At 40.6% G+C, this 23,104-nt stretch overlaps 1 protein-coding gene across 4 annotated transcripts in view; it reads left to right on the top strand.

The window, feature by feature from the left end:
- The window catches only part of LOC136873947 (E3 SUMO-protein ligase EGR2), a 135,762-nt gene that overhangs the window by 4,259 nt on the left and 108,399 nt on the right, over nucleotides 1–23,104 (top strand). The window lies entirely within an intron of this gene.

Genomic DNA, 23,104 nt, shown 5'->3' with positions numbered 1-23,104 from the left:
AAGACTCAATATACAACACTTTGTAAAACATTCTGTGTTTGATCTTCACCGTCTCCACTGAATGACTCTCATCCTTAACCCGACGGCTACAAAAAAATCCCTGTTCTTTATATTTGATCCCAGTTGTAGCAGTAGTCTTGTGTCTCAGCTGTTAGTGCAAGATCTAAGTAATAATATAAAACACCTTTTATTTTAAAGAAATATAACAATTTATTCTTCGTTAGTTATCTTAATGTTTCGAACTGCGCACAATAATACGTTGATACTGATATTTTCTTTTCAATTTTGAGATGTACTGTGAGTACAGTTTGTCTCAGCCATTAGGATAGTAATGATTTCTTGAAAAGGTTCTTCATTCCCTATTGATAAACTGTAGATGAGTTTTCAGTGTCGATACACTAATTCTTTCAATTTCTAATAAATTACCGGTGAAAATGAAACGAAAACATATTCGGTTTTACTAATACTAATAGCCACAATATTTCAGTATTTCAGTTGAAGGCGTCGAAGTAATAATAATAATAATAATAATAATAATAATAATAATAATAATAATAATAATAATAATAATAATAATAATAATAATAATAATAAACTAATAACAAACATAATAGTAATAAATATAATATGTATGACACAATGCAATTCTACCAGTAGTAAATAAACGGCGCACAAAATGATATATTATTAGTCGATATGACCGCCACCTTGGTTGAATTGTCAGAGCAGTAGCCTTCGGTTCAGAGGGCCGTGTCTTCGATCCCTAGGGATGTTAACTTTGTCCGCTTAATTACTCTTGCTCGGATGCTAGGTGTTGTGTTCGTCTTAATGCATTTACACACAACATATCATACTACCAACCACTACAGAAACACGCAGTAGTGAATACACCTCTCCAGATGGGGTTAGGGTCAGAAAAAACTTCCGGCCGAAAAACTGGGCTAATTCCATACGAAAAGCTGACCTCAATAACTGGGCAAATGTCAGGAAGAAGGATCGATGCAGCCGTCTATAGGCTACGAAGACAAAGTAATCTTTGATTCTTTAAGGTGCGTTTGCCTTGCGTTTCCCTTTCCTGCTAGAGTTCGTTCACTCTGACTTCTTAGCCGCTCTTTTGCAGAAATATTAGGCGTTTCTCGGGGCAGATCATTTACGTCTGGGAATCTGATCCTAAAAACGCATCCTGTCCAAGACATCTTCCATTGTAATGTTCATGCCTCTCAATACCTGATGCATTTCTTGACGTCAGGAAGGTCGTGACTTCCACTTCTCTTGGAGGATGAGAATTTTGTTCGCTAGACTGTTGATCCTCATTATTTTGATATGCCCATAAAACATCACTATCTTCTTTCTCGTGTTGACTGCCCTAGAGCTAATTGTTTGACCTCAGCGGCAATGTCAATCAATCTCCGAGAAATGTCGTTGGTCCTATTTATTATTATTATTATTATTATTATTATTATTATTATTATTATTATTATTATTATTATTACTTTACCAAGCGGGGTGCGCATGTTAATGCTTACGGCTTGGGAGCCAAGCGCTGACTTCGGGAGACGCGTGGGTTCCAACCCCACCGTCGGCTATTCTGAGGATGGTTTTCTGCTGTGTTTCTATTTTCACTTCCAGGGTAATGCCAGGAGAGTTCCAATTCATAGGCCACATCCGATTCCTTCCATCTTCATACCCAATTTCATTAAACATCATTCATTTCATTTCATTCATTCATTCCTCAACTGTGGTTCTCGTCAGGAAGCGTATTCGGCCGTATTAACAGCCCATATAAATTCAACTCACTTCATCCCTGACACCGTTTTAAGAAAAGGGATTAAGAGGTAGATAAACAGTTATTATTTTATTATTTATTTATTTATTTATTTATTTATTTATTTATTTATTTATTTATTTATTTATTTATTTATTTATTTATTTATTTATTTATTCATTTATTTAGGATCGTTTCAACCTCCTATCGGTTACTATTACACAACTTCCTTGACTGTTGATATTCTTTTTCTTACGCCAATACTCCTTCATTTTCTGGCTTGCTTTTGTTCGTTCCTCATCCGAGAACACCCTTCTTATTATTATCTTGGGTTTTTCTACGAACAGATCCGTCACCTCCGCAATTTTCCTTCTGAACACTGTGCTGTTTGTAATATCTTCCTCCTTAATGCCACATTTTTTTAAGATCCTGATGAACTTCTTTCAGCCATGGTACTTGGGTCTTTCTTCTTTCCTGGAAGATGAGGATCTTATTTGCTAGGCGTTCCGGTTCCATTCTTCTCAGGTGTCCATAGAAAGTCAGTCGCCTTTTCCTTATCAAGGTTGTAATGTTCTCGCATTTTTCATACAGCTCTTGATTTGATCTCAACCGAAAGGTAAACTCATCTCTTGTCGCTTTCTTTGGGTCCCAGAAATTTCCTCAAATATTTACGCTCTTTCTATTTCGATTATCCCCTTTCTGGCAATTGTCTCTGTTGCATAGAGGCATTCAGGTTTCACCACGGCATTATTATTATTATTATTATTATTATTATTATTATTATTATTATTATTATTATTATTATTATTATTATTATTATTATTATTATTATTATTATTGTCATACTAACACAGATAGGTTTTCGACGACACTGGGATACATGGTCTGACTCCGTGAGTAGCCGGTTCGAGTCCCGTTAGTGAAAAAATCACCATCAGAATGTTGGGTGGTAGGACAGGAGAGGTGCTGATATACAATTTCTTATCACTAGACTGTGTGCCAAAAGTCTGGGTTCAATTCCAAATCTCTCCGCAGTGCTTGTATTGAGTAAGGACGTTAGACGCTATTGCTGATGATTCGTCCGTCGTATGGAGATGTTAAGCCTTTGGCAGATCTCTTTGTGTTATTCAGCATTAATTGGCTATGTTCCTACGTCGCGTTTACAGATCTTCTTGCCTGTAGATATCGTGATCATAGCCACGGAATCTCCAAATTTATGCGAAATTCGAACCACTGAGACGTTATTTTTGGATTTTTATGACGAGGACTCAGAGCACAATTCCTCATGAGACATTCAGTTGACATTCAGTTGTTAGGTTAATATTTTACTTACGCTTCATAAATTAGAAATACTATAATATTGCCTCAACATTCCCAACCCACATTCATCCATAATCGTTAACAGTGTAAGGAGGTAGGAAATTCAGGAAACTTTTTCCGAAGCTGCGGGGTAGCAGATATTAATGTAGCAGATTCGATTTTTCTGAAAAGGTACATAGAATGACTGGTAATTACTTGTAAATAAGACATTTAAAGAAATCAATAAATTAATTCGTTGAATGCTGCTGTTCGGAATTGGTATGAATGCACACTAGAGTTTATTGACATAATGGTAGAAAGAAAAAGAAACAGTAAAGAGCCTGGTGGGGGCGGGGGGCGGGTGGCGGGGTGATGAGGAGATCGGAAGGGATAGACGAGGAAGAGGGAAGGAAGCGGCCGTGGCCTTAAGCTAGGTACAATCCCAACATTTGAATGGAAGAGAAGTGGAAAACCACGGAAAACCACTTCGAGGATGGCTGAAGTGGAAGTCGAACCCCTCTCTACTCAGTAGACCTCCCGAGACTGAATAGACCCGTTCCACTTTTCAATGTTGTGGCAGAGCCGGTAATCGAACCCGGGCCTCCGGAGGTCACAACTAATCACAGTAACCACTACAGCACAGATGCGGACCTTTTAAAAAGCCTTTGTCCTTATTGACTTCAGAATGCAGGTATTGGTAGTATATTAAAATATTGAAATCACCCCCTCCCCCCATGGCACTACAGCCCTTGAAGGGCATTGGCCTACCAAGCGACCGCTGCTCAGCCCGAAGGCCTGCAGATTACGAGGTGTCGTGTGGTCAGCACGACGAATCCTCTCAGCCGTTATTCTTGGCTTTCTAGACCGGGGCCACCATTTCACCGTTAGATAGCTCCTCAATTCTAATCACTTAGGCTGAGTGCACCTCGAACCAACCCTCAGGTCCAGGTAAAAATCTCTGACCTAGCTGGGAATCGAACTCGGGGCCTCCGGGTAAGAGGCAGGCACGCTACCCCTGCACCACGGGGCCGGCAAATTATTGGAATAGGAGGGAAAAACGATTGGGCATCGCTGCTCTAGACGAACTTTCTCAAGTCCTTGGTTATTTCACCGAAACTAATGGAATGACCAAAAAAGCATGTAATGAGACTGTTTGGATTTTAAATCCTATAATTAAAAACAAACATAATTAACTCCGATTTTCTTTAATAAGGATATGGAATCACATTAATCGAGGCGATTTTCAAGATTACCTTCAATAATAACTGTCTTTAGGTAATATAGTATGATTTAGAATTAACAAAGAATGATTATAAATTCACTGCACGCTATTCCTTGGAGCACTTTCAACTGATATTTTTCAATTGTTGAAGATGCCAAACGCTACCGGTTGAAAGCGCTCGAACAAGTTTAAGTTGTTTGCCATAACAGTCTACTCTAAATTCATTATCATTTATTGTTCAGTATTAAAAGTATGGCTCTATGTTTCTACCACTTGTACAAAATTCGGTTCATATTATGATAAGCAAACATACTACAGTCCTTGGTTTGAAGTACTGGATTACAGACCAGGCATTTCCGTACTGCTGCCCCTTCAGAGGCTTCTAAGTCGAGAGCTTCAATTAGTGATCATGGGATCCAGGCTGAGTCAGGCATTGTTTCCACTTCTGTCAGATTCACCACATTCAGCTCTACTTTCCGATCTCTCTTTGTCTACTCGTGATTTCAATTCCTGGGTTAGATATTCACGTAAGAGCATCTGATATATTTACTTTTTTTTTTTACAATTTGCTTTACCTACGTCGCACCGGCACTGCTAGGTCTTATGGCGATGATGGGATAGGAAAGGGCTATGAGTAGGAAGGAAGAGACCGTGGCCTTAATTAAGATACAACCCCAGCATTTACCTGGTGTGAAAATGGGAAAAAATGTGCATCTCCTATACCCTATGTTCCCTCAGCCGATATTTATTCAAGTATTTATTAATTTACGTCGGTCGTTTTTCAGACGACATTGTCGTACGGGAGTGAAAGATGGGTGGAGTTGAGATATCTTATTCTTAAGTTAGAAGTAACAGATATGAAAGTAACGAGAATGATCGCTGTACAAACAGGTAGGAGCAATGACAGGCTAATACTCAGAATGAGGAGATAAGGGCTAAATTAGAAATGAACTCGATGGTTGGAACTGTACGCATAAACCGGCCTCTTCAGTGACACCTAGGCTTTCTATGGCCGACCAGCCTCCGAAAACAACACACGGTAGGCCTATATACAGAAAAGACGTGGATTTCATTTGTGTGAGCGTAAAGTTTATATCTTTCATTGGAGTTCAGAAAATAGAAACATTAGTGATCCCTCTGTGGATCAATGGTGGGGTGTCGGCTTCCGAATTCTAAAATGGCGGGTTCAAACGCAGTTGAGGCAGCCGGATTTTTGAAGGGTGGAATTAAGTTCATTCTACACCCAATGTCGTACGATGTCGGCATGTGAAATAATTTTGCTGACATATTTTCGTGACAAAATTAACTCAAACTCAGTTATTAATCGCCCAGTAGAGATCTGTTTCTCTGCCATCTGTAGAGTAAAACGAAACGTCGGAATTCTAGCGATATCGTCTTCTTCTTCTTCTTCTTCTTCTTCTTCTTCTTCTTCTTCTCCTTCTCCTTCTTCTTCTTCTTCTTCTTCTTCTTCATCTGCTTACCCTCGGACTCAGCGAGGGATCCCACCTCTACCTCCTGAAGGGCGGTGTCCTGGAGCTTCAGACTCTAGGTCGGGGGATACAACTGGGGAGAATGACCAGTACCTCGCCCAGGCGGCCTCACCCGCTATACTGAACAGGGGCCTTGGTGGGGGCTGGGATGTTTGGAAGGGAGAGACAAGGAAGAGGAAAGAAAGCGGCCGTGGCCTTAAGTTAGGTACCATCCCGGCTTTTGCCTCGAGGAGAAGTGGGAAACCACGGAAAACCACTTCCAGGATGGCTGAGGTGGGAATCGAACCCACCTCTACTCAGTTGACCTCCCGAGGCTGAGTGGAACCCGTTCCAGCCCTCGTACCACTTTTCAAATTTCGTGGCAGAGCCGGGAATCGAACCCGGACCTCCGGGGGTGGCAGCTAATCACACTAACCACTACACCACAGAGGCGGACAGCGATATCGTGAATTTCTAAATTTCTTTGGCTCATGTGTGTATCTAAAGCTATACATGAGCCTTGTTCTTATCGTTAATGAGCGCACAAGCACAGAATAGTATGATCTGTCATATCTGTTCGGACAGAGCCCGCGGTAGCTCATTGTTTCGCACACTTGGAGCAGTTCATTTTCATTGGCTCAACAAAAATTTATCTTGTCGATGTTGAAGATAGTTAATCGTATGATATTGTAGTACAAGTCTTATTTGATTACTTATGTTAGCGAACAATGGAGCTACTATTTACGACTGATAGCAGCGTGTAACAATAGCCAACTAGTCATGAGTTGCTTTGAGCGAAAGTACTTGTTAAGGTAATGTGCGCAGTTGTTACAGTAGATGACTTCATATTCAGTTATTTATGAAACTGTTACCGAGGCAAAAAGGATCCTACAGGAACATACATTCTTCTTTTGTACTTTGAGGGCACCTTGACGTGATCCTGCATTTTTAAGGTCCGGTTTGTACATGCATAACAAACTTTACTCATCCTTCAGTATAAGTTAGGGAAAAACATGGGTAATGAAATGAAATGGCGTATGGCTTTTAGTGCCGAGAGTATCCGAGGACATGTTCGGCTCGCCAGGTGCAGATTTGACTCCCGTAGGCGACCTGCATGTCGTGATGAGAATGAAATGATGATGAAGACGACACATACACTCAGCACCTGAGTCAGCGAAATTACCCATATTGAGATTGTAAAAGTCGAGTACATCTATTGTATATTCGTTTAACACTCCTTTTAATAGCAATATTAATCTAAGCAGTCACAATTCAGTGGATGGACCTGACCTACACCCTCTATATCTCTCTCGAGCGTACTTTATCCTGTGATTATCTCACTATCACTGCACGTAAAATATGTATCTATGCCCCAGGCTACTGTCCATAATATCACACTACTGCTCACTCTGCAATAAGTAGATTTGTTTCTCGTATCAGCTCTATGAAGCTGACCTTGAGAAAATATTTTTGCTTCGATACTGTCCAAGTGACCCCTTTTAATTGTTTTATAATGCCTTGATCGAAATTATAATTATTTTTTGTTCTGTACTTTATTCTTTAAAAATGTCAAATTTCAAAAATTGCCATGAAACTAGATACTCTTTCAGTGAAGTACTGAATTACAAACCAAGCACCTCTGTTTAGGCGACCATACTTTTATGTTATATTCTACTTTATATTATAATGTAAATAATGAAGCTATTTCTATATAATAGAGGAATTTAAAACATTCTCTGTCACTTGGTTTTGGAAAATCGAGGTTTCGAAGGAGTCATATTTTAACTATAACTTAGTAAACATGAAAAACTTGTTTCTGGAACGATTGTCTTTAAAAAATGATACACTAATATTTAGTTAGCCTGAAAGTATAAGGATGTCAAAATGTTTTAATTTTCGTATTTCCAACTCCGAGTGAAGTTATTCTTGTTTTGTACTGAGTGCCATTTTTGGTTGTTGGGACGAGTCGTAATTGGAAGCCCCTGCACGTTGGATTATAAAGTTTGTTCCGTTTTGTTCTGAATATGTAGAAGGTGGCAGTAGCTTGTGAAATGTATGTTATGATATTTGTTTCTACGGTGGGCAGAGTCTTTCATAGTAATAAAGAATAGTTTTAGTTTGCTAGTAGGACGTAACTGTTCCGCAGCACTTCTACAAAGCATTACAAGTTCAACGGAATATTCATCGTAGCGTCCCGTGTTCTTGGGTTGCCACATATTATCAGAATTCAGACTTTTGCATTACGAAACTTAAACATTTTGACGAATAAGCTTTAATACATATTTACATTAGTACATTTTCATTATGCCCTCCAGTGTCCGGCCTGAGAACTTCTACGTGTAAACAAAGCAAATTTCATTATTATTATTATTATTATTATTATTATTATTATTATTATTATTATTATTATTATTATTGATATTTTTATTGTTATTATTTGAGAAATGTACAAAAACCTAAAATGTTTGTGTAACTTCATAAACAAAATTTATGATTTAATGACGCGTTTCATTTGATACAACTTCAAAATTTGTTCTCAATTTTTTCTTTGTTTTGGCTGAGTTATCTACTCAATCATTTTGAAACAATGTATAGTTTTTGACATAAAAAATTGAATCTCTATAAATTGTGGATGCCATGAATCCTTCATTCAATAATTTCAGTTTGTAAGTAGGAATGTATCAATTGCCTTCATCACTAATTGTAAACTGTTGGAAAACATTTTGAAGCAAATAATTTCAGAATTAGAAAGATCTCTGTTACCAAGCATTCAGTAGCTCACTTTATTCTTTCATTAATTCATTCTTCATCTGTAGGTCATTTTTACATAATCCACCTGTCCTTCCATCCCTCAGACTTACGCCTCTTTCTGTGTATCATTTGCACTCCCGCTGCAAGTCCTTAAGTCTTTCACTTTTCCCTTCTCATTCTCCCATCTAGATGTCTCGTGGCTTCGTAAGCTGTTTCTCGGGCGCATCCCTCATTTCCGCAATTTTCTCCCTAACGACTGATCTCGGCACTCGCTTCTTCCAAGTCTTAAAGTACCTCCTTCAGCCACAGAGGTTAGGTTTTCCATTTTTCTTGCAAGGTCTGTATCTTGTGGACCAGCCTCTGCGGGTTCATCTTGATTTTCTTCATAGTAGGTGTTATTTTATCTATTCTCTCATAAAGTTTCTGATTTGGTCTCAAACGGAAGGTAAGTCGCTCCTTTTTGGTGACTATATATTTTCTTCTTAATCTACTTACCCTCCAGGGTTGGTTTCTCCCTCAAACTCAGCTAGGGATCCCGCCTCTACCCCCTCAAGAGCAGTATCCTGGAGCGTGAGACATTGGGTCGGGGAATATAACTGGGGAGAATGACCAGTACCTCGCCCAGGCGGCCTTACCTGCTATGCTGAACAGGGGCCTTGCGGGGGAATGGGAAGATTGGAAGGGATAGACAAGGAAGAGGGAAGGAAGCGGCCGTGGGCTCAATTTAGGTACTATCCCGGCATTTGCCTGGAGGAGAAGTAGGAAACCACGGAAAACCACCTCCAGGATGGCTGAGGTAGCAATCGAACCAACCTTTCCTCAGTTGACCTCCCGAGGCTGAGTGGACCCCGTTCCAGCCCTCGTACCACTTTTCAAATTTCGTGGCAGAGTCGGAAATTGAACCCGAGCCCCCGAGGCTGGCAGCTAATCACACTAACCACTACACCACAGAGGCGGGCAACTATATATTTGTAAAATAAATAATTTTTTCATGCCAATTTAGGAACACTGTGCTATACCTTCAATGCAATGTCCAGTTGTAGTACTTATTATTTCACAGCATTTGTATTGGGTCTCGTATACCGTACTCGACGAAAGTTCAGTTTTCTCCTCTGTGTCCGATGGTATCCTGCAAACCGAGGACAAGTGACTCCATATCCGTCTTAAGTGCTTCACTCTCTTTCATGGAGAAATCAAAATTCTACCCTTTCTCTTCTTCATTTTCATGAGCAGTGCTTTAACTCTAAACTGAAACATCTTGGGTATTCACCCTCACAATCAATACACGAGTGCTATTTTTGCGAATGTGAGCAATATTGGTAACCAAAGCAGAATGTCACCATATGCGTTAAAGAGATGTCATCTGTTCCACTCTGAATACCCCTGCCGGCTTCTTTTGAACCATTTCATATTTATGCTTTGTACTCTTCAATCCGTCTCAGGCTTCACTACTGTATGAACACCACGGTCCATTTAGTTATATGAATGTATTAGTAACGCGTGATGGCTCGTGCCGTCATCATTGACGTAATTTCAAACCTGACGTATGTACAGGTTCATAAAACGTAATCATATTTATTTAAAGCTTATATAAATCTATAACTCTCGTGACATTCGGGGTTGTCATAATATTCTCCAGCTGCTCCATTGCATTGGTCAATATTATTCTGTAGCAGTTTTATAAATACTTTTAAACGCATAATATCGTGCAGAAGTGTAACCCCGTTAGAGGCCGCCTCCGCAGGTTAACGGTTAGCACTATTAGCTGCTGTCCTCGGAGGCCCGGGTTCGATTCCCGGTACTGCCAATTTTTTTTTTGCTAGGGGCTTTACGTCGCACCGACACAGATAGGTCTTATGGCGACGATGGGATAGGAAAGGCCTAGGAGTTGGAAGGAAGCGGCCGTGGCCTTAATTAAGGTACAGCCCCAGCATTTGCCTGGTGTGAAAATGGGAAACCACGGAAAACCATCTTCAGGGCTGCCGATAGTGGGATTCGAACCTACTATCTCCCGGATGCAAGCTCACAGCCGCGCGCCTCTACGCGCACGGCCAACTCGCCCGGTGGCAGAAATTTAAGAATGGCATGAGGGCTGGTAATGGTTGAAATGGTACGTGCAGCTCACCGCCATTGGGGGTGTGCCTGAAAAGAGCTGCACAACCTCAGGATGAGGACACGAGTTTACTTTATTTTAATCTCTTTATAACGTAAATACTACTTTATTCAGATTTTTATATTATATGTGGAAATTATTCGTACAAATTGCAACTAACCTTCCTAAAGTGCGATGTAGAATTCTAAACACTGCTCTGGATCCCAGAGAGCTTGAGCTCCGGGCTGAGTGGCTGAGACGGTTGAGGCGCTGGTCTTCTGACCCCAACTTGGCAGGTTCGATCCTGGCTCAGTCCGGTGATATTTGAAGGTGCTCAAATACGTCAGCCTCGTAGATTTACTGGCACGTAAAAGAACTCCTGCGGGACTAAATTCCGGCAACTCGGCGTCTCCAGAAACAGTAAAAGTAGTTAGTGGGACGTAAAGCAAATGACATTATTAGAGAGCTTGATCCATGATGAAGTAGGCCAGAAGGATGGATAGTTCGTTACCACTGAAGCATTCACCCCTCAAGAGAGAAAGTATACTATTATTTTCATTTTAATATGGTTGGTACTGAGTGCAAATAACGTGCGCAAATAATATTTTTCTCTTTAATTATTAACTAGTAGGCTTCGCACGGTAGCAATGTCCAATTTATAGAGGTAGCCCTTATATGGTCCACCTCTGTGGTTTAGTGGTTAGTGTGATTACCTGCCACCCCCGGAGGCCCGGGTTCGATTTCCGGCTCTGCCACGAAATTTGAAAAATGGTACGAGGGCTGGAACGGAGTCCACTCAGCCTCGGGAGGTCAACTGAGTAGAGGTGGGTTCGATTCCCACCTCAGCCATCCTAGAAATGGTTTTCTGTGGTTTCCCACTTCTCCTCCAGGCAAATGCCGGGATGGTACCTAACTTAAGGCCACGGCCGCTTCCTTCCCTCTTCCTTTTCTATCCCTTTCAATATTCCCATCTCCCCCATAAGGCCCCTGTTCAGCATAGCAGGTGAGGCCGCCTGGGCGAGGTACTGGTCATCCTCTCCAGTTGTATCCCCCGACCCAGTGTTTGAAGCTCCAGGACACTGCCCTTGAGGCGGTAGAGGTGGGATCCCTCGCTAAGTCCGAGGAAAAACCGACCCTGGAGGGTAAACAGATAAAGAAGAAGAAAAAGAAGAAGAAGAAGAAGAAGAAGAAGAAGAAGAAGAAGAAGCCCTTATATGATTTCCTCGTAGATGATACTTGATACTACCTGCCTTTCCTCCTGATGTGTGTACTTGTTTAGTTTGGCCTCCGGTGAGGTCTAGTTTAATTTAAATTAACCTCACATATATACTTCGGGTCTATCATTGGCCATTTACAACTTAAGTCAAAGAAACCGCTCAGATGATAATTTTCTCTTCCACTTTCTTTCACTAAAATCACCAATACTCAGCCCCCTATTGTCATGAATTGATTCATACACCTAAACTCTTCTTATTAAATATTGTATGCAATGGTAAAAACCACATCTTCCGTTTGGTGGTTCTAGAAATTATTCGGCACAAATCCGGACACCTTCCGGTGACTTTATTTTGTAATAAATAATGTTATATTTATTTAAACAAATTTTTGCCAATGAATAACTTTATTAGAGTAACTACTAAATTGCAGAACGAGCTGGAACAGCCTCCGTGGAAGTACTGTCCTAGTCACACAAACATATATTCGCTGACTGGTTTGTTTGCATGTCTATGCTTTGAGTCTCCGTGTCCAAATCAGTGTTACTATATTGTTGTGAGGTTTATTTTTCCAAATTAATGTTATGAAGTGTAGTTAATTGTTTTGTAGAGCAGTGCAGGGTGAAGGGCAAAAGTTTTCGCAATGGTCAGTAGCAATATGGGGGCTGCCTGGCCGAGGCGTGCTCGTTTCGCCCGGAAGGACGTGGGTTCGAATCCCCGTAAGAAAGTCGTAAAATTTAAGAAACGAGATTTCCACTTCTGGAGGTGCATATGGCCCTGAGGTTCACTTAGCCTACACCAAAAATGAGTACCAGGTTAATTCCTGGGGGCAAAGGCGGCCGGGCGTAGAGCTAACCACTCTACCCCATCACGTGCCGATGTTAACAATGGTGGAAGCCTTTACCTTCTACTTCTCCAAGGGCCTGCATGGCCTGTACGGAGGTGACTTTGCTTTGCTTCAGTGGCAATTTAGTATTTTGGTAAAGGGAGCCCGAGTAGTCATGGAAGATATGTGGAATGAACATAAAACGGGTGTATGTTTAAACCTCAAAGAGGATTTGTGTATGTATCACACACCCAAAGTACTTATCCAGAGGTGTTTTTATATAAGTATTGTTTTGTTGATGAGTTATGGTATCGAAGGAGAAAGACACTATTTAGAATAGGCCTACTGCCTACTGTTTGAATTCAATTATAACAAAAGCATCCTTACCAAAATCTAGATAATACACATAATTCCAGCTCCCATCTCTCTCTCTCTTTTTTTTTTTTTTCGCTAGTGGCTTTACGTCACACCGACACAGATAGGTCTTATGGCGACTATGGGATCGGAAAGGCCTAGGAGTGGGAAGGAAGCGACCGTGGCCTTATTTAAGGTACAGTCCCAGCATTTGCCTGGTGTGAAAATAGGAAACCACGGAAAACCATATTCAGGGCTGCCGACAGTGGGATTCGAACCCACTATCTCCCGGATGCAAGCTCGGCCAACTCGCCCGCTATATCTCATTATTCATGCAATAGCCATCATCAACGTTTGTTTAATTGTGTACATGTCATTTCGAGCAGCTCGTTACGGATTTCATGTAGCAAGTTTGAAACTCAAACGATTTCAAGGCGGAAAGTGCGTACTTATCCCTTCCAAGCTTTGCCGTTACCTCCAGAAAATATTCCATCTATCAGATTTCAACTTACATAAATTAGTCTTTATTCTTGCGGTAAATAAATGTATGTGTATACTGCACCCTTGTAGAGCGATGGGTGCAATATGTATGTCTAAAATTATCCACAAGGTACATTACATCAAACAATCAATCGATCAGTCAATCAATCAATCGAACGATCAATGTCACCACTGATCTACATTGAGGGCAGTCGCCCATATGATAGATTCCCTGTCTGTTGTTTTCCTAGCTTTTTCTTAGATAACTGCAAACGGCCGTAGCCGTGTTGAAACACCGGACCCCGTGAGATCTCCGAAGTTATGCATCATTAGGCGTGGTCAAGATTTGGATGGGTTGCCACGCGCTTTTGGCGGGGTGTAAGGGAATGGAGGAGCAGAAAGGAACTGGCCACCCTACCGCACGTAAACTCCGGCTCAGGCACACCTCTGCGGAGATTCGGACCTGCCTTCGGGCAGAATACACCCTTACCTTATTTTCTTAGATAACTACAAAGAATTGGAAATTTATTGAATATCTCCCTTGGTAAATTATTCCAATTCCTAACTCCCCTCGGCCTCCGGATTCCAAGATAGCGGGTTCAAACCCGGCAGAGGTAGTCGGATTTTTGAAGGGCAGAAAAAAGTCCACTCGATACTCCATGTCGTACGATGTCGGCATGTAAAAGATCTCTGGTGATAAATTTGGTATTTACCCGACAAAATTAATTAAATCTCAGCCATAGACGCCCAAGAGAGATCCCGTTTACTCTGTCTGCCATCTAGTGGGCCTAGAGTAAAACGGAACGTCGAAATTGACGAGCAGACAGCCAGATGGCGTCAACTCGAAATGTCTGCATACGGTAGCTGAGGCCATACGATTATTATTATTATTATTATTATTATTATTATTATTATTATTATTATTATTATTATTATTATTATTATTATTATTATTATTCCTAACTCCCCTTCCTATAAACGGATATTTGCCCCAATTTGTTTTCTTGAATTCCAACTTTATCTTCATATTGTGATCTTTCCTACTTTTGAAAACGCCACATAAACTTATTCGTCTACTAGCCTAATACCATTCCACGCCATCTCTCCACTGACAGTTCGGAACATACCACTTAGTCGAGTAGCTCGTCTGCTTTCTCCCAAGTCTTCTCAGTCCAAACTTTACAACATTTTCATACCGCTACTCTTTTGTCGGAAGTCACCCAGAACAAATCTAGCTGCTATTCTTTCGATTTTTTCTGTTCCAAAATCAAGTAATCCTGGTAATAATAATATTAATAATAATAATAATCGTATTGCCTCAGCTACCGTGTGCAGATATTTCAAGTTGACGCCATCTGGCTGTCTGCTCGTCAATTTCGACGTTCCGTTTTACTCTGGGCCCACTAGATGGCCGACCGAGTAAACCGAAACTCTCTTGGGCGTCTATGGCTAAGATTTAATTTTATTTTACATGCCGACATCGTACGACATGGAGTGTCGAATGGACTTTTTTTCGCCCTTCAAAAGTCCGACTACCTCTGCCGGGTATGAACTCGCTATCTTGGGATCCGGAGGCCGACACTCTACCACTGATCCACAGAGTAATCCTGGTGAGGGACCCATACAACTGCAACTATACTCTAGTTGGGGTCCTACCAGAGACATATGCCCTATCCTTTATATCCCAGGCTATTGGTAGATTATATCGATATGTTAACATCAAGCTGAGTTAATCACTAAGAGATTAATATAATCTTCTACCTCTCTTGCCACCTCGACACAGAATGTTCAGGGTAATCCTCCGTTCACGTCTTCGTTTACCTTCTCTCTTTCGTGAGTTTTATCACAGTATTTGCCATTTTTTAAGATGTGACATAAATATACTGTTTTCTTGCGTTTTGATAGAGTTAAGACTTTAGATGGTTCGACAGACTACCTTCCCGTTGGTGACGTGCTCTACCCATAAGATCTTGAACATTCTCCGACACATCCACATTTCATTGACGAAGCCTTTTGTGTCTATCCTTTGAAACTGTAAAGCCACACACAATACTTCACGATACGCCAACGAATTTCCAATTTTAAGGTTGATTTGTTACCAAAAAGTGTTAACATAAAAACGCATATTGATAGATATAAGGGCCTATACTCCTAAATATACAAAATGTTTTACAAACAGAAAAGCAGTGATAATATGTCAAATATCTGCAACTACAGTTTGACTCTTCTTGAAGATATTGAAAATATTCAGGAAACTTAATTAACTCATCGGGGTAGAAAAACAATTTTTGTTCGTTTTGTTTTATGACAGGGTTAGCAAAGAGTCCACTTCGTGGCGGTCACTTTTATCCATTCTTAGAGCTGATATTATCAGAAATACTGGTGCTCAGTTCTTGACCAATGCATATCTGTTAAAGACATAGGCCTAAGCGTTCATTTCACATTTTGAACAATATTGTCTATATTTGTTCTACCCAAAGAGTGGCTGCATGGTTTAGGTCACGTGGCTGTCAGCTTGCATTCGGGAGATAGTGGGTTCGAATCCCACTGTCGGCAGCCCTGAAGACGGTTTTCCGTAGTCACTTTCTTCCCACTCTTAGCCCTTTCCTATCCCATCGTAAGACATTTTTGTGTAGTGCAACGTAGGGTAAATTATAAAGAAAGGTTTTCTACCATTCCACCGTGCATTCCTGTTACAATACTTGTTCAGTTCATTTCTCTATAATCTCACGCATACATACATTTTCATTATAGACTGCTATGCCTTTAAGCGTTCAGTCTGCAAATGTCTGTGAATTTACTCAACTCCGCTACTATCCTTATTTGCAATAGCTCTGCGACCTCATTTAGTTCTATACATCTTATATTTAAATAATTAGAAACTGAGTCAAACCATCGTTGTCTAGGTCTCCCTCTACTTATCTTACCCACGACCGAGTCCATTATTCTCCGACATAGAAAACCTATCCTCCACCATTCGCTTCATATGACCCCACCACAGAAGCCGGTTTATGCGAACAACTTTTATCCATCGAGTTCATTCATAACTTAGCCTTTATCTTATCATTCCGAATACCTTCCTGCCTTTGTTCCCACCTATTTGTACCAGCGATCATTCTCGCTAATTTTACGCCTGTTACTTCTAATTTATGAATAAGATATCCTGTGTCCACACAGCTTTCACTCCCGTAAAGCAAAGTTGGACTGAAAGAAGACCAAGGTAGTTTCGTCCGGCAGCTGACTTCTTTCTTTTTGAATGCAACTGCGAGCTCACTTCGTTAGCTTTTCTGCATCTTGATTCAGTCTCACTTACTTTACTAGCATCCTGGAGAATATACATCCTAAATAATTCTAATGGTCTTCCTGTTCCAGTTCTCTACTCCTAACCTGACATTCAATTCTCTTCGTTTTCTTACCTACTAACATCACTTTAGTCTTGGAAAGACTAATTTTCATATCGCACTCACTGCATTTGCAAGTTTCAAGATGTTAGACTGCATAATTTCAGCACAATCTGCCATTAGGACCAAGTCGATGGCATAGGCCAAACAGCTTACAACATTTTCACCTAACTGAATTCCTCTGAACCACTGATCGCACCCTCCCTTCCAAAATACCTCGATAGTTGTTACAATCCTTTTTGTTCCACTGTTTATAGATAGGTGTGATTACTGCTTTCGTTCAATCGAAAGGTACCTTACCGGGCGAGTTGGCCGTGCGGTTAGGGGCGCGCGGGTGTGAGCTTGCGTCCGGGAGATACTGGGTTCTAACCCCACTGAAGATTGTTTTCCGTGGTTTTCCATTTCCACGCCAGGCAAATGCTGGGGCTGTAACTTAAATAAGGTCACGGCCGCTTCCTCCCCACTCCTAACCCTTTCCTATTCCATCGTCACCATAAGACCTATTTGTGTCGGTGCGACGTTAAGAAAATTGTGCAGGTTATGTTACTCCCTGATGTTCGCAGGCCATATTTAATTCATGAATATGACTCAGTATTTTTACTTTGAAGACTAGATAAGCAATTTATACTGTAATCGCTATTTCTGCAATAGCACGATTATTTTTTGTTTATAATGATGTGGCGTTAAAAGTAATTGCTTGAAATATTTATGCCAACCCCAGGCAAACTAGAGATGAAGAAGCGCCATTATCGAAAGGTGGATAATATAAGTACTCTAAATAATCAAAGCTCGTGGGGTGACCTTAGCACTGGGGCTTGGCTGCTGACTTTCCATTCGGACGGTTGAGTTTCGAATCCTGGTATTTTCCGAGTTAGAATTTTCATCAGAAAAATCAGAGTATGGCCTTAAATCGTCGGCCAAAACTGAAAATAAGAATGGGTGTCTCCATTGATTCCAGAAAGATTGAAAGTAATCAAATATCGTAAAATTGTTTAACTGTACGTGTTATTGGGCTACAGCTGCGGAGCCAAGCTCTGCATTCGAGAGAGGAATGGGTTCGAAACCCACCGTCAGCGGTCCTGAGAATTTCTTTCCTGTGGTTTCCCATTTTCACTTCAGTTCCTATCCATACATCACAACCGATTCCTTCCAGCTCCTTACCCCATTTCATTCACTATCATTCATTTATCTTCATTAGCTCCTCAACTAAGGTTAGCGTCAGGAAGGGCATCCGGCCATAAAACATGTCATATAATTTCATCTCACTATACGTATATTGTAAAATTTCTTAAATAACAAATATTTCGATAAGATCCTTTCATGCAATTTTCGTAAAAGTTCTACTGGTTGGATTCTGAAAATTCTAAACGAGGATCACTAGAGCAAGAAATTTGAGCTTCAGTCAAGTGTCTTTTATCCTTTAATAAAAATTGAAGATCAAAATGCATTACAAACAACTGTAGCTCAGTACATTACCATTTTTCGTCAGATAAAATACAGAAAGGAATATTTAAACTTATAAAACATGAAACAATATTGTTTCAGTGTTTTTTAAAACTGCATTGAAGAGTTCACAGTTGCATATTCCCAAAGTTTTTGAAGAAAGCATTAATTTATCGCTAGTATTGTGGTATGTATCTCAATTGGGGTATAATCCTCATATGTGGTGCCGTATATGATTGTCCAGTAGATTGCGGAGAGCCAATTCCTTTCACATGATCCGTTCCATCCATGGTTTATTATGCTGCCTGACAGAGTTCCACTTCGTATCTGGACGTTGATCTGCTCGGTTTATATGGGTATTTAGAATTCCAGTCTGGTGTTTCATGCGGCATTACCAATGGTTTTATAACTTTTCACATTCCATTCCTAAGCATGAATGCGAAAACAAGGGCACCGTTCACATAGGGTCTGCATTACACAGGTCAGCTTATAGCGTGCGGGGCACAAGAATAGCCGGTAGCTGGAAAAAATCACGCGATTACAGCATGTCATGTATTTTCTCCGTTATTTCGAGAATTGCCTACTTCTTTATTGACTGACTGCTGTGTCGCTGAACCTGTCCTTTCTTTCCCCATGTTACTTCCACTGAAACACAACCACGGATCAAATGTCTAAGAAACTTTGTATTACGAGTTAAAAATTAGTGGTGGAGATTTATTTTTGAAGGGAAATACAATTCGATAACCATCGTCCTTTTACACTTATCATGAGAGCAAAAGGAAGAGGTTCAACAAATCGTACGATGAGCGTAATGGCGAAAGAAAGAGAAGGCAAACCTAGTACCGTCAGCATTAGAAGTGAACAACAGTTCAACTAAGTGCCCTGAGGTCACTAAACCTTGATGATGATGATGACGATGATGATAAAACTATTTCTCCCCACCCACCTCATCCACCTCAGCTCAGGAAACCTCGGAATCCGCCTTTTCACAAGGAGGGATGTCATCATCCACTAGGATATAAGAACTCAAACGTAAATGCATTTTTTTAAATTCTTGTTGTTTCTGTTCTCGTTGCTCTGATGTTACAACTGTTCTTTCTTCCTTCTTGTTAAGTCATCATTCCCGAGGATCAACTGGTCTTAAGAAATTCCTTTCAAAGTTATTGTTATTGGAAAAACCCAGCTTACAGTTCCAGTGACCGCCAATTTCGTGATCATAGACTCAGGCCCTTCAGTTTTACTTAGAATCCGAACCACAAAGACGTGGCTTTTCATTTCTAAAATTTTACCTGCAATAGGTGGGATTCGAAACGCGGCCACCTTGGTGAGAAGACAGTTCGAGATTACTCATGTGGTTAAAGGAAAGTCTGAGCAAAGCCCAAGGCAGTGTTCTAATGAGTTATACGAGACAACGCACATTAGTGAGGTAATTCATAAATTACCACTGATCTCCATTTAGGGTTGTCGCTCAGATGGTAGATTCCCTAACAGGTGTTTACCCAGATTTTTCTTAAATGATTTCGAAGATGTTGGAAATTTGTCCAACATCTTCCTTAGTAAATTACGAGGTACTGGATACGTGTCACCTCTCCATTAGTGTACCGTTAATACTCGTGTTGTATGATTAAGTTTTCCTTCTCCATTTCTTTATTACGCTTTGTTGCACGGCTACATGGCAGCAGTTCACGAATTTTCAGCATAGTAACGGTACCCTGTTGTTTTAAGACGGGTCATTCCAACTCAGCATTTGAGGGCTTGGGAGCCCTGACGCAGCCCCATGTTTACACACTATTTAATAATGGTAATTCTCTATGAGCCGTAATATTGACTGTTCTGTGAGTTCCTCACCTAAAGTTAATACGAATAATAGATTTGTTTTCTCTGCTGATGCTGTAAGGATGAATCCAGATATACACCACAGTGAGTTAACATTATATGACGTAGAAGAAGGATGATAAAAGTACATGAATCATATACCAAGAACACTGAGATAGCGGAGCTGTTCAAAACTCGGTTAACTCTGGCACTTCTTTCCTTTGTCACAGAGCTTTCGCCAGACTACAGTTGGACTCGCAATACGTGCGAAGTGCCACATTCACTTCTTCTTATACTTATTGGCATTATGAACTCGGAACTAGTAACGTAAATTTTAAAACTCATTTGTTACGTTATACAGAAATATAGGTATTACTGTCACTCACTTATCAGCCTTGGTTTTTCCATTAATGGACTACGTGACTTTAATGTAATTTGTAACTAACGTAAATCTATGGAGGATTAGGAATAGAGGTTGACGAACAGGGCAAATTCTCAAAACTTCACAGACCTGCACATTTCTCATCGCAATATACAAAACATTTCACACTGCTAAAACCGCAATATTTGACCTCATCATAACAGATAGGAATGTTCGTTCACAGTTTCCTGAAAACTGGTTAGTTATCACTGCCGATATTGTTATTTCCATTGCTGTCATTTAGGGACTAGAGTCATCAGAATATTCAATTCCAGACACGTTCTCTGTATTTTAGATATCGTATGATATGTACCTACTATGAGGTACAATGCTGCCAATTGTTGCGAATTTCACTATGTGTAACGGAATTTGAATGTGAGGAAGAAGAGTGGAAAAATAGATTTTTTTTAACAAGTTGCTTTACGTCGCACCGATACAGACAGATCGTATGGCGGGAATGGGATAGGAAAGGGCTAGGAGTGGAAGAAAGCGGCCGTCGTACAGTGCGTGGACCAATGGACAACATTTTTTAAAATAAGTAGCACGGAATGAATTACAATTGATAGCTACGATAGAAAACCCACGTCGCAAACAGTTGAAACACCCAGTCAACAGAGCAAGCGTTCCAAGCGACACTATTCGACCAAACCGAGTCTTTACCTCCTCATTTGCCAGTCAACTTGTCCAGTGTGTGAATCGGTGTTTGAGGCTTCTTGTTACTAGTGGAGTGTCTGTGCACAGGCACGTGATTGCCATTAGGACGAACGGTTTGTAAACAAGTTTTCTCAGGTATATCAGGCATATCTTACAAAAGCCGAAACATGTCTCGAGATCTCTGCAGTAATATCTTTCTCTAATATTTCTCTTTAGTTTTATCAATACTTTGTGTGCATTTGTCGGCAAGTTTGACTTTTACGACATATTTGAATGTATCATGAAACACCAATACATATATGAAAGGTGAATGTCAACGACCGACGCCAGTCGAAAGAAGGCAGACATTCTGAAGGCAGGAGCAAAAGAAAAGACGCCAAAATATACGGAACAGTCGAAATGGCTATCCGTTATTTCCGAAAATCAATACACCGCTTTGAGGTCGGTCGTCAGCAACATTCATGCAGACTGTTTTCCTCACCTATACAGTAATAAAGGCGTGTGGCCTCCGAAGAGACCTGGTGCAGGTCTCTCGAGTTGACTCCGTATAGGTGACATGCGCGTCTATGAGGATGGAGCCATACCTATGATGATTTGTAATGATGAAGACTGCACACACACCCAGCCCCGACCCATCGAATTAACCAACGAAGGTTAAAATCCCCGACTCGGCTGGGAATCGAACCCGGGACCTACTGGACCGAAGGCCAGCACGCTAACTATTTAGCCATGGAGCTGGACGGCCTATACAGTGTAGGGCCTAAGGAAAGCAAAGAAAGAACTTTTGCCCCAATGTATTTCAGTCACCGAAACATCTACTCAGGTAGACCTGCAAGAACTTTTGTATAAAAGTATTGAAAGCATTTCCAAATCGTTGAATGTATAACAGGACGTAACAGCCAAATTGATGTATAAATGGGGATTTGACGGCAGTGGAGGTCACAGTATTTACAAACAGAAATCCAATGATTCGGATGTGGAATATACGGATGAATACATGTTGTTGATTGCCTTCGTCCGTATTGAATTGATTGGTGAAATATCGGAAACAGCTCTGTGGTGCAACGATCGTCCAGGATCATAATCGTACTGTGGACGTATTAGATTCATGTTCTCGAAAGAACAATCGGAGTTGGTTTTAAGAGAAGAATCTGGCATAAAGACTTGTATAGAGATTCTTGTGAACTGTACCTTGGTCCATGGTAACTGTACATTAGATATCACCTTTGATTTTCATTTAACTATGGTAGATGGCAGCGTGTGTAACATTCTAAGTGGAACCAACGCAACCTCAAATTGTTTCATTTGTAGTTCCTAACCAACGGAAACTAATTGTATTAAATCTTGTGATAAGCCTGCATAGAAAGCTCTCTTTTCATTCGGTCTATCTCCCCTTAGTGCCATGATAAGAACATTTGAATATTTGTTACATATTACCGTCTACCCTTCAAATACTGGCAGGTTAGGGGTCCAGAAGAAAAACGTACTTTCGAGAAAGAAAAAAAAAAATCCAAACTGCGTTTAAAGAGTAAATGGTCCTCATTGTTGAAAACCCACACAAGGCTTTGGGTCTCCTAATGATGGTAATACGGACAGAAGGTTCTTCGCTGATCCTAAGAAGGCTTCGGAAATAACAGCCATTGATGAAACAATATTAGGAACCTATCTGTGATTCTACGATTAGTTGCAAGTGGCAGAGTCATTGATGTAGACAGGCTTAAAAGTCTTATTTGCGATACCAAAGACTTGTACCTAAGGTTATACAGGTGGTATTGCATGGCAAGAGCTGCTCGACTAAGTGGTATGTTCCGAGCTGTCAGCGAAGAGATAGCGTGGAATGACATTAGTAGACGAATAAGTTTGAATGGCGTTTATAAAAGTAGGAAAGATCACAATAT

This window comes from Anabrus simplex, chromosome 5 (genome assembly GCF_040414725.1).
Source record: "Anabrus simplex isolate iqAnaSimp1 chromosome 5, ASM4041472v1, whole genome shotgun sequence".
NCBI lineage: Eukaryota > Metazoa > Arthropoda > Insecta > Orthoptera > Tettigoniidae > Anabrus > Anabrus simplex.
This window is presented reverse-complemented; position numbering and strand designations above follow the sequence as displayed.